Below are 9,277 nucleotides of genomic sequence, written 5' to 3'. Positions count from 1 at the left end.
GGTAGCAATGTAAATATTCCCCTTGAAAATCAATAGGTTAATTTTGATTGGCTTTTATAGATTCCACCCACCTTTCTGAATATTAATCCCAGACACCAAGAGCCCAATAGTGTGATATTGTATAGATGATAATTAATAATGAGTAATATAACAATTTAATACTCACAAACCAGGGTTACCATTAGGCAACCACTGTGAAGGCAGGTGGGGAGATTAACCTGACCCCACTCAGGATTAAAAGTCGCTCTCTGTAGATGGGAAGAAGATGGGTACAACCCTCCACCAAGGGTGGACTTAGCAATATGTAGAAGCTTTCCAGAGGCGCCAATAGAATAAAAGTCACTTAAAGGAGCTTAAAACCGATGGGGCAGTGGTGGGCCTATCCCATCCATGCAGACAAAGCAAACCAAGGAAGCACTGAGGCGCTCAGTGTGATTTTGATGCTGTTAAGCTGTATGCTCCTTTTTGATTGGCCTGATGAAGCGGGATTGAGCCCGTGAAACGCGTTGCCTATTTTTACTGTGGAGTATAAATAAATTGTTGTTTGACTGTTGATGCCACAGTCCTTCCTTTGTTTGCTTTGTCTGCATGGATGGGATAGGCCCACCACTGCCCCATCGGTGCCTCTGGAAAGCTTCTACATACAAATCTAATTGGTTGTTTGTGGCTCCACCCCCTTTCTGAAATTGAACCCTAGTCACCCAATGATCAACTGTACCAGGTTTGAGGCTTGTGCCATTAACAGTGCAAGAATGGTAGCAATGTAAATATTCCCCTTGAAAATCAATAGGTTAATTTTGATTGGCTTTTATAGATTCCACCCACCTTTCTGAATATTAATCCCAGTCACCCAACGGCCAACTGTGCAAAGTTTGAGTACCCTGCCAGTGTAAGAATGGCTGCAGTTTACATTTTCCAGTGAAATTTGTATTTGTCTCCGCCCACTTTTTGGTTATGGAAATAAAAAATATCCTATACTTTATTCCAGGTAATGTACTACGTGTGTGCCAAATTTCATTCAAATCCGTTCAGCCATTGTTGCTGCGTGATCGAGTAACAAACATCCAAACATCCGAACTTTCCCATAGTCATCATGAACACCAGTGACTATATCCAGGAGGCACAAAGACAGTTGTCTAACACCATGCACTATGCCAAATTACAGGAGGACCCAACAAAAAGGTACAGGATGGCACTCAATAGGATGGTAAAGAAATTGCCTGTAAACAACAGGCTTCATGTACAGACTCTTATCCCGGCCGAGAACCGCCTGCTTTTACATGCTTCCCAAAGTCCACAAAGAGGGGAACCCAGGCAGGCCCATAATCTCAGGGAATGGAACTCTCACAGAGAATATCTCAGGGTGGTTGGAAAACATTTTAAAGCCTCTAGTCTGTAAAAGACCCAGCTACATACAGGATACTACACACCTCCTGAACCAACTGGCAGCCATTGGCCCAGTGCCTGGAGGCACTATTCTTGCCACTATGGATGTAGAGTCTCTGTACACCAACATTCCCCCTCTATGCACCAATGCGTCCCTCTGTATCATCTGCATGAGTACAGTGCAGGGAGTCCCAGACATTGCGGCGGGTTGGAGGCTGGTATTGGCAGGCATTCATAAGTCAGGAACTCCCTGCAGTTGGACTATAAGACGCAGGGACTTTCCCCCCCACTTTTGGGGGGAGAGAAAGTGAGTCTTCGAGCCCTTTTCCACTAGAGCGATTGCTGAATCGCAAATCGCTGGTGATTTTTAAGTCGCTAGGGTTGTTACTTTATCATAGAAATCACGAGAAGTATTTTCCACTACAGTGATTTGATTTGGAAATCGCAAATCGCAATCGCTTTTTTGGAGCGATTTTTTTTTTCAATGATAATGCAATGCAAATGAAAATCGCAATTACATAACAGAATTAATGAAAAATCGCAATCGCTGGCGTTTGTGATTGCTAGTGGAAAAGGGCCCTTATAGTCTAAAAAAATACAGTATATAGAGATTATTATAGTTTTATTATTATATACTATAGGATTTCTGCAGAAGAGGGCAAATGGTTCAACAAATATGTTGAAGGACAACTTAAAATGAACCTCTGGACTAAATCTACTCAGCAGCACTGAAAAGGCGTGGTGTTTCTTTACCAGTTTCACAGCATCAGAACTCTGTTTCTCTTATACAAGCCTTAATTTTAGCTGCACAAAAGAAAAACTGCCCGGGCTTTTTTCCCCTGATGCTGTGCAAAGCATCATGGGATTTCTGATGTTGTTGTTCTCGTTCTGCTGGTTTGGTGCAGTTTTTTTTTTTTTTTTTTTACATTTTGAATTTGACATTTGAAGCCTAGCATGTGCAGCTGGGAGGGGTAATCAGGACACAGGACAGTTGGAACTGTGTCTCATGCTCTTTGTCACCTCCTTTCAACCAAAAAGATGGCTGCCCCCATGACAAAGATGGCAGCCCCCATGAGTCACAAACATTTGCCTGTTCTTTTAAAACAGGGTGGGTAAGAGATTATATTACCTATCTATTCTAATTAACATAACTAATGTAACTTGATGACGGTGTGTTTGTTTAGGCTGAAGTTCCCCTTTAACCGAGAGGTATCTGGAGGCTGCCATATTTATTTCCTTTTAAGCAATACCAGTTGCCTGGCTGTCCTGCTGATCCTCTGCCTCTAATACTATTAGCCATAGCCCCTGAACAAGCATGCAGCAGATCAGCTGTTTGTGACATTATTGTCAGATCTGACAAGATTAGCTGCATGCTTGTTTCTGGTATTATTCAGACACTGCTGCAGCCAAATAGATCAGCAGGACAGCCTCCATATCCCTTTCACTTCAGGTGTCCTTTAATTTTGGGTTGACTAAAACTAAAATGGGCATTTGGAGAAAATATAACTTTTTGGCATATCTCAGGTCTGATTAATCCATTACAGTTTATTAACAGACAAGCAGTTAAGTAACCCCAAATTCTTTAATATGATTCACTTACAACTTTGCAGGAAATTCTGTAACGCTCAAAATGCCATTTTCCCATTTGTGCAGACATCAAACCAACAGACCAACAGATCGCTCTGACGTCATCGCTGGGGACAGGGTCGGCTGCAGAGCTGCGGCGAGGGAGGTCCTGGGAGCTTGGAGCTGGAGCAAGCCCCTGGTAAGTACCACTCATTTTGTAACATGTTGCCTGATGACTCCTTTAACCTCCTTGGCGGTAACCCCGTGTGCGACACGGGGTAAGCCGCCGAAGGGTGCCGCTCAGGCCCTGCTGGGCCGATTTACATAATTTTTTTTTTTGCTAGACGCAGCTAGCACTTTGCTAGCTGCGCCAGCACCCCGATCACCGCCGCCCCGCGCCCGATCGCCGCTATCCGGTGCGGCGTGCGCCCCCCCCCCCAATCAGTGCCAGGCAGTGCCGGACATCATCCCGCCCCGTCACCATGGTGACGGGGGAAGCCCTCCAGGAATGGGATTTCCTGATCGGAGATCGCCGAAGGCGATCGAAGAGGGCGGGGGGATGCCGCTGAGCAGCCCTGGGCTCGCTACATGATTTAAACAAAAAATAAATTAAAAAAAACTGTTGCGCTTACCCCTGGCGGAATGTTTCATACCGCCAAGGGGGTTAATGACTAATAGTACATGGTTTATTGCAAGCTTTCCAAATGTTAAAGGACTGCAGCGAAAAAAAATAAGCAGTTAAAACCAGAACCAACAGGTTTTAAACTAGTCCATTCCCTCATGGGGGATTCTCAAGGTTTCCTTTGTTTTTAAAATTTCCTGAACGGCAGTTGCTAGGCATACCTTTGAAATCGGCGCTGGTAGACTTGGGCGCAGGACACAGCCGGTATATGGCTGATCCTGCTGCTGCACAAGTCCGGGCCGTGTTAATTACTATTCCCCCTCCAGGCCGCCATGGATAGTGGGAAATGATATAATTCGGCTTCCAGCGATTGCTGGAGGCCTAATTATTGTGTTTTTTTTAGCAACCTCGGCTCCGTCTTCTGACGGCTCCGACGTTACTCACTGAGCACTGCTCAGTTGTGATTCCCTTTATAGTCTATGGTGGCGCCAGCTGCGCCCAAATCTAGCAGCGCCAAAAAGCACTGCTCCGGTTGCTAGGTCTAATGGCCAAAATAGTGTGCAAGTGAGTAGGAAGGGCTGGCTGGCATTTTACTATTTTGGTAGTTAACCCTCCGGGCGATATTCCCGAGCTGAGCTCGGGGTAAGCCGCCGCGGAGGATTTCTCATGCCCTTGTGGGCCGATTTGCATAATCCGCGCTGATTCGCTGCTACCCGCCGTGCCACGCCCCCCCAGACCCCGTGCGCAGCCTGGCCAATCAGTGCCAGGCAGCGCTGAGGGGTGAAACGGGATTCACTTTTACGTCACGACGTCGTTGACGTCATCTCAATCGTCGGGGGAAGACAAACAAGAAATCCCGTTCTGAACGGAAGGGGTGGGGGGATGCCGCTGCACAGCGGCTATCATGTAGCTAGCGCTAGGCTAGCTACATGATAAAAAAAAAAAAAAGTGCTGCGCCGCCCCCTGGCAATATTATTGTATCGCCCAGGTTAAACTGCTCTTCAGGAAATGCTGTTGAAAACAAAGAAAACCCTGACAATCCCCCATAAGTTTTTTTTTTTTTTTGCGGGAGTGGTTCTTTTTGTTTCTTCTACAGCCATTATACAGAACTGGGTAAGTACCAAACCATGTACAGTTAGTCATTAAGGGTATTACTGGAATTAATGCTTCTTGGTTTGATGACTGCATTTCTGCTCCTCGTCTAACATCGGACTACACCTCACCTGCTCTTCCATTCGTAAAACGTTTTTTTTAATCAACCTTGTCCATCTACCGCCATAGAAATCTTCTATATCAACACCCCAACAGTGCGGAAAAAAAAACAACACAACGCAGACAAACAGGGACAGCAGATTCATTTTAATTAACTTTATTATTCTGTAAATGTGGATTTTACAAAGCATCTTACAATTAATGACCATATCTGATGGAGCTGTTTTTCCATTTTTTAAATGTTCATTTATGATATGAAAACCTGTAATGAGCGCCTGTTGAAATGTCGGATACCATTTTTTTTCCTCTCCCTCGTTCTTCTCTCTTTAACTTTGTCAGCAGACCGCCATGGTAACAAATTAAGTCTCAAACTATACATAGTAACAGCACATACGTACCAGTGGATGATACAAAAAACAAAAACAAAACCCAAAAAGGCTGTACAAAAATAAATCGCCAGTGTTTTACTGATGCGTTTCGACAGCCCAAACTTAAAAATAAAGTTTTAACAGTCGTAAAATACAGTACTATCCTTTGTCTAAACAGAGGTCTTTCCAAAGAACCATGGATCTCGCTCCGATTCCTAAACATCCTGTCGAAAGGATTAATGTTTTATTTGAAACGCATGCCACCCGAAAGCGCGAGTCAAAAATATTTATAGATCTAAGGGATTTTTTTTTTTTTTTTTGCTATAATAGTATGGCATGGTTTGTCTTTGTCTTTCGCCTCTCTGTGTGATATCAATGAATCAAGGATTCTGTGCAAAACGCTAAAAATGGAAGAAGTGGATTAAAAATAGTAACAGTGTTTGGGGGGGGGGGGGGGGGGAGGGAATATCACAGGAAGGGGGGGGGGAGGAGTAGGGGGCACGGAGATGGGCCAATGGCCAGCCATGAGCAAAATGAACACTTTATTTATTAAAACCCATTTTAAAGGCTTACATAAATATATTACATACACAACATATCTATAGGTTTAGTTATTTATCTTGGTGCGTTTTTCAGGAACGTTTGTGTGCTTTATAGCTACATACATCATTTATCGTTGAGTGGAGGGGCTTGTTGCTGTTGACTTCTATGCGGAGTACCCATCCCCCGGCCATCATTACATCTGTCCGATCCCCTAAGTATAATCCTGCAGTAGTTATTGGGCCAGATTTATTGAAGGATCTCCGAGTAGCTCCAGTGGGGATAGTTAGGCCTCTATCGGACGGACGGCCGAGCTGCGCGCTTCTCGGGACGTTTAGCTTTCTGTCTGTTGGCCACAAACGCCATTCAGCCAATTGGCAGCGTTTGTTACTCCACGCATGTCAGCGTTTCACCCGGCAGCGATAAAAACCATGTCATGTTGTCGGAGCACGCCCGCTCTCTGGTGTGTCTCAATATAGTGGCCATCTCTCCACCGCCCGCGCTGAGTACCAACAAGTGCCTCGCCGGTGAATGGGAGCGGATGACTGGCGCCTTCAGCTTCCCGCTTCAAAGAGGCCTCCATGATCCAGGACGGGAATATTTATCTACTTTCTTAATATTAACTATAGAGTTTTGGAACGCTACAATTGCTGCTTTAGTGTCCCACAAAGGATTCATAAAAACTAAAGCTGGCCACTAAAGGTCCAATTTCTAGCGAAAAATCGTTTGAGCGATCAGAAATTCTGATCGGACGAAAAATCGTTCACTACACCATCAACTAACCAATCATTGCTTCCTATCTATCACGACCGCCAAGAAAATACAAATTTTCGTTCGACAAAAATTCATTCGGGCGACAATTTTTTCACTCATTCATAATCGATTGTGTCCACCAATGGAGATTATGTACAACCAATTCGATCAGAATTTATGATCGCTCGAACGATTTTTCGCTAGAAATTGGACCGTTAGCGGCCAGCTTAAGGCTGCTTTCACAGTGGGACGTTACAGGTGCACGTTAGAGCAGCCTGTAACGCAGCCCACTGCATAGCAATGAAAAATCAATGGGCTGTTCACAGTGCCCACATTGCGTTACATTGTAACGCAGCACGTCCTTTGAATGTGCTGCATGCTGGGCGTTATGCGCGGCTAAGCCGCGTTAGACTGTGCGCTATGCTCAGTAGTTGAGGAGGTCTTCCCTCCTCCTCCTCGGCCAGCCACATGGCTAATTAATATTCACTGCACTGTGACGTGCAGTGTTTACTTCCTGGAGCACCGCTCTGTGCGGAGTTTGGCTGGCGGGACCATGTGATGCCGCATGCGTCCAAAAGTACGCATCGCGGCATCACGGACGCCAGAGTGAGCTGCACAACGCGGCTCACTCTAACGTCCACATCTAAGAGCACCAGGCGTTGCGTTAGGGGCACGTTATGCGACCATAACGTCCCCTAAAACGCAACATCTTGGTGTGAAAGTAGCCTAAAAGTTTGGGAGCAAAAGAGACTTCAAGCGATTGCAGTACTTTGCAAGGGAGTAGTCAAGGATCTTAGCGATCCGATGTGATGGTCGTTATTGCGGCGTGACGCTAAGCGACATTCGCATGGTCGTGCGCCTGTGCCTATGTTGCGATTTCGCAGAAACGGCTGCTCAGGGCTCAAAAAATTTGTGACGTGGGTACATAGCTTTACACCTGCACTACTTAGGAAATGCTTTCTGGAGATTCCTTAACACATCTGGTCCATTAACGTATAGCGACCCACCTCTGTGCTTCCCCTATAAGTCTGTCTTTCCGGCCTAGAATTTATTGTGCCAAAGTTGAGCCATTTCTGTAATATCACTCGATTTGCCGGGGGTCATCATCTACCTGGCTGGATATTCCACAAAGCGAAGCGATAAAGCCATAAACACAACGGTGAAGTTCTGCGAAGCTTGCGCTACTGGTGGGCAGAGAAAGTCAATGAGATGCTTATAAATCCAGCTTGCATGCAAATTTCATCATGGCCGCTCCATCACGTATCGCACAGCTGTCCCTCCTCCCCTCTCCATAGAAACAGAGCTGCCATTCGGCCGTAGCCACTAGAAACGGTCAATAAGATGCAAATAATTTCAAGTTGTTGCAGCATTATGCATATTTTGTATGCAATTTTATGCAGCTTGAAAAATGAACCAATCAAATCCCGCAGAGGTAAAAATCGATTGGTCCATTTTCAAGGTGCATAAATTTGCATAACGCTGCATCAACTCAAAATGGTTTGCATCTCACTGCCCATCCCTAGTAGCCACAGGACGTCCCTCTATAGAGCTTGTACGCTGTAGTCTGTCGCAGGATTTAGCTTGCGTCTGATTGGTCCATGCAAGTCTAGCATGCGTACTTGGTTTTCATAACGAAGATCAGCTTTTTTTTTCATCAACCTGGCACTCAGTGCCCCTTAATGAGTCCTAAGCTGCTGGGAACAATAAAAAAGGGGGCCCTGGAATTTGGGCGCCCAGGAAAGTCGATAGTGGAATATCGGTCAATTTACAGATATTCTACTGTTACAGTAGTCAAATATCGGTAATGAATACTGATATTTTACTACTGTAAAACATAACCCCATTCTAACACGGAAGCCATCCCTGTATCGATGCCTGAAAGAGTTAAAAATCAGGTATGCAAGTGACAGTTTATGTCCGGGTCAGACTATAGTGTAACACTCACGGATAACGAATTAAAGCCATAAAACACTTTTCTGGCAGTAAATGGCTTCTGAGAGCAGGAAGGAGATAAAAAGGGTTAATGGTTCCCAGATTTTAGCTCTGGCATACTTCAATGAGTGTGTCATTGAAAAGAGGTCATGAAACCGTAAAACCTTAAAGGGATACTGTGGGGGGGGGGGGGGGTGGAAAATGAGTTGAACTTACCCGGGGCTTCTAACGGTCCCTCGCAGACATCCTGTGCCTGCGCAGCCACTCCCCAATGCTCCGGCACCGCCTCCGGTTCCCTTCTGGAATTTCAGACTTTAAAGTCAGAAAACCACTGCGCCTGCGTTGCCGTGTCCTCACTCCCGCTTATGGCACCAGGAGTTTACTGTGCAGACACAGACCATACTGGGCCTGCGCTGTGCGCTCTTGATGACATCAGCGGGAGCGAGGACACAGCAACGCAGGCACAGTGGTTTTCTGACTTTAAAGTCTGAAATTCCAGAAGTGAACCAGAGGCGGGGCCAGAGCATCGGCGAGTGGCTCGATATTTATGGGGTAGCTAAAATTCCCCTCATTAGCGATATTTCAATGGGCAACTATGGCGATGGACTAATTTCCTACCTCCTCCTAGTCTCGTAGTCCATTCATTTTTTTTCTCCTAGGTGATATTTAGACACCTGGGGCCATATGCCAATCGGCGTTGAGCAGTTGTTAGGCAGTTAAGCCACCTGAAAGCAAGAAAATAAAAATTGACACGTTTACACCTACTTTTTGGGACTTTTTTTCAGTTGCAGCGAGCTGAAGATTTTATTTAACACAGAAGATGAAAAAATATCTCCTAGTGACGTAAATAAGGGCCCTAATCTTTTATGTAAGTAAAACCGGGATTCTATCACCTCGG

Source organism: Hyperolius riggenbachi, chromosome 8, assembly GCF_040937935.1.
Source record: "Hyperolius riggenbachi isolate aHypRig1 chromosome 8, aHypRig1.pri, whole genome shotgun sequence".
Taxonomy (NCBI): Eukaryota; Metazoa; Chordata; class Amphibia; order Anura; family Hyperoliidae; genus Hyperolius; species Hyperolius riggenbachi.
Note: the sequence above shows the minus strand (reverse complement) of the source record.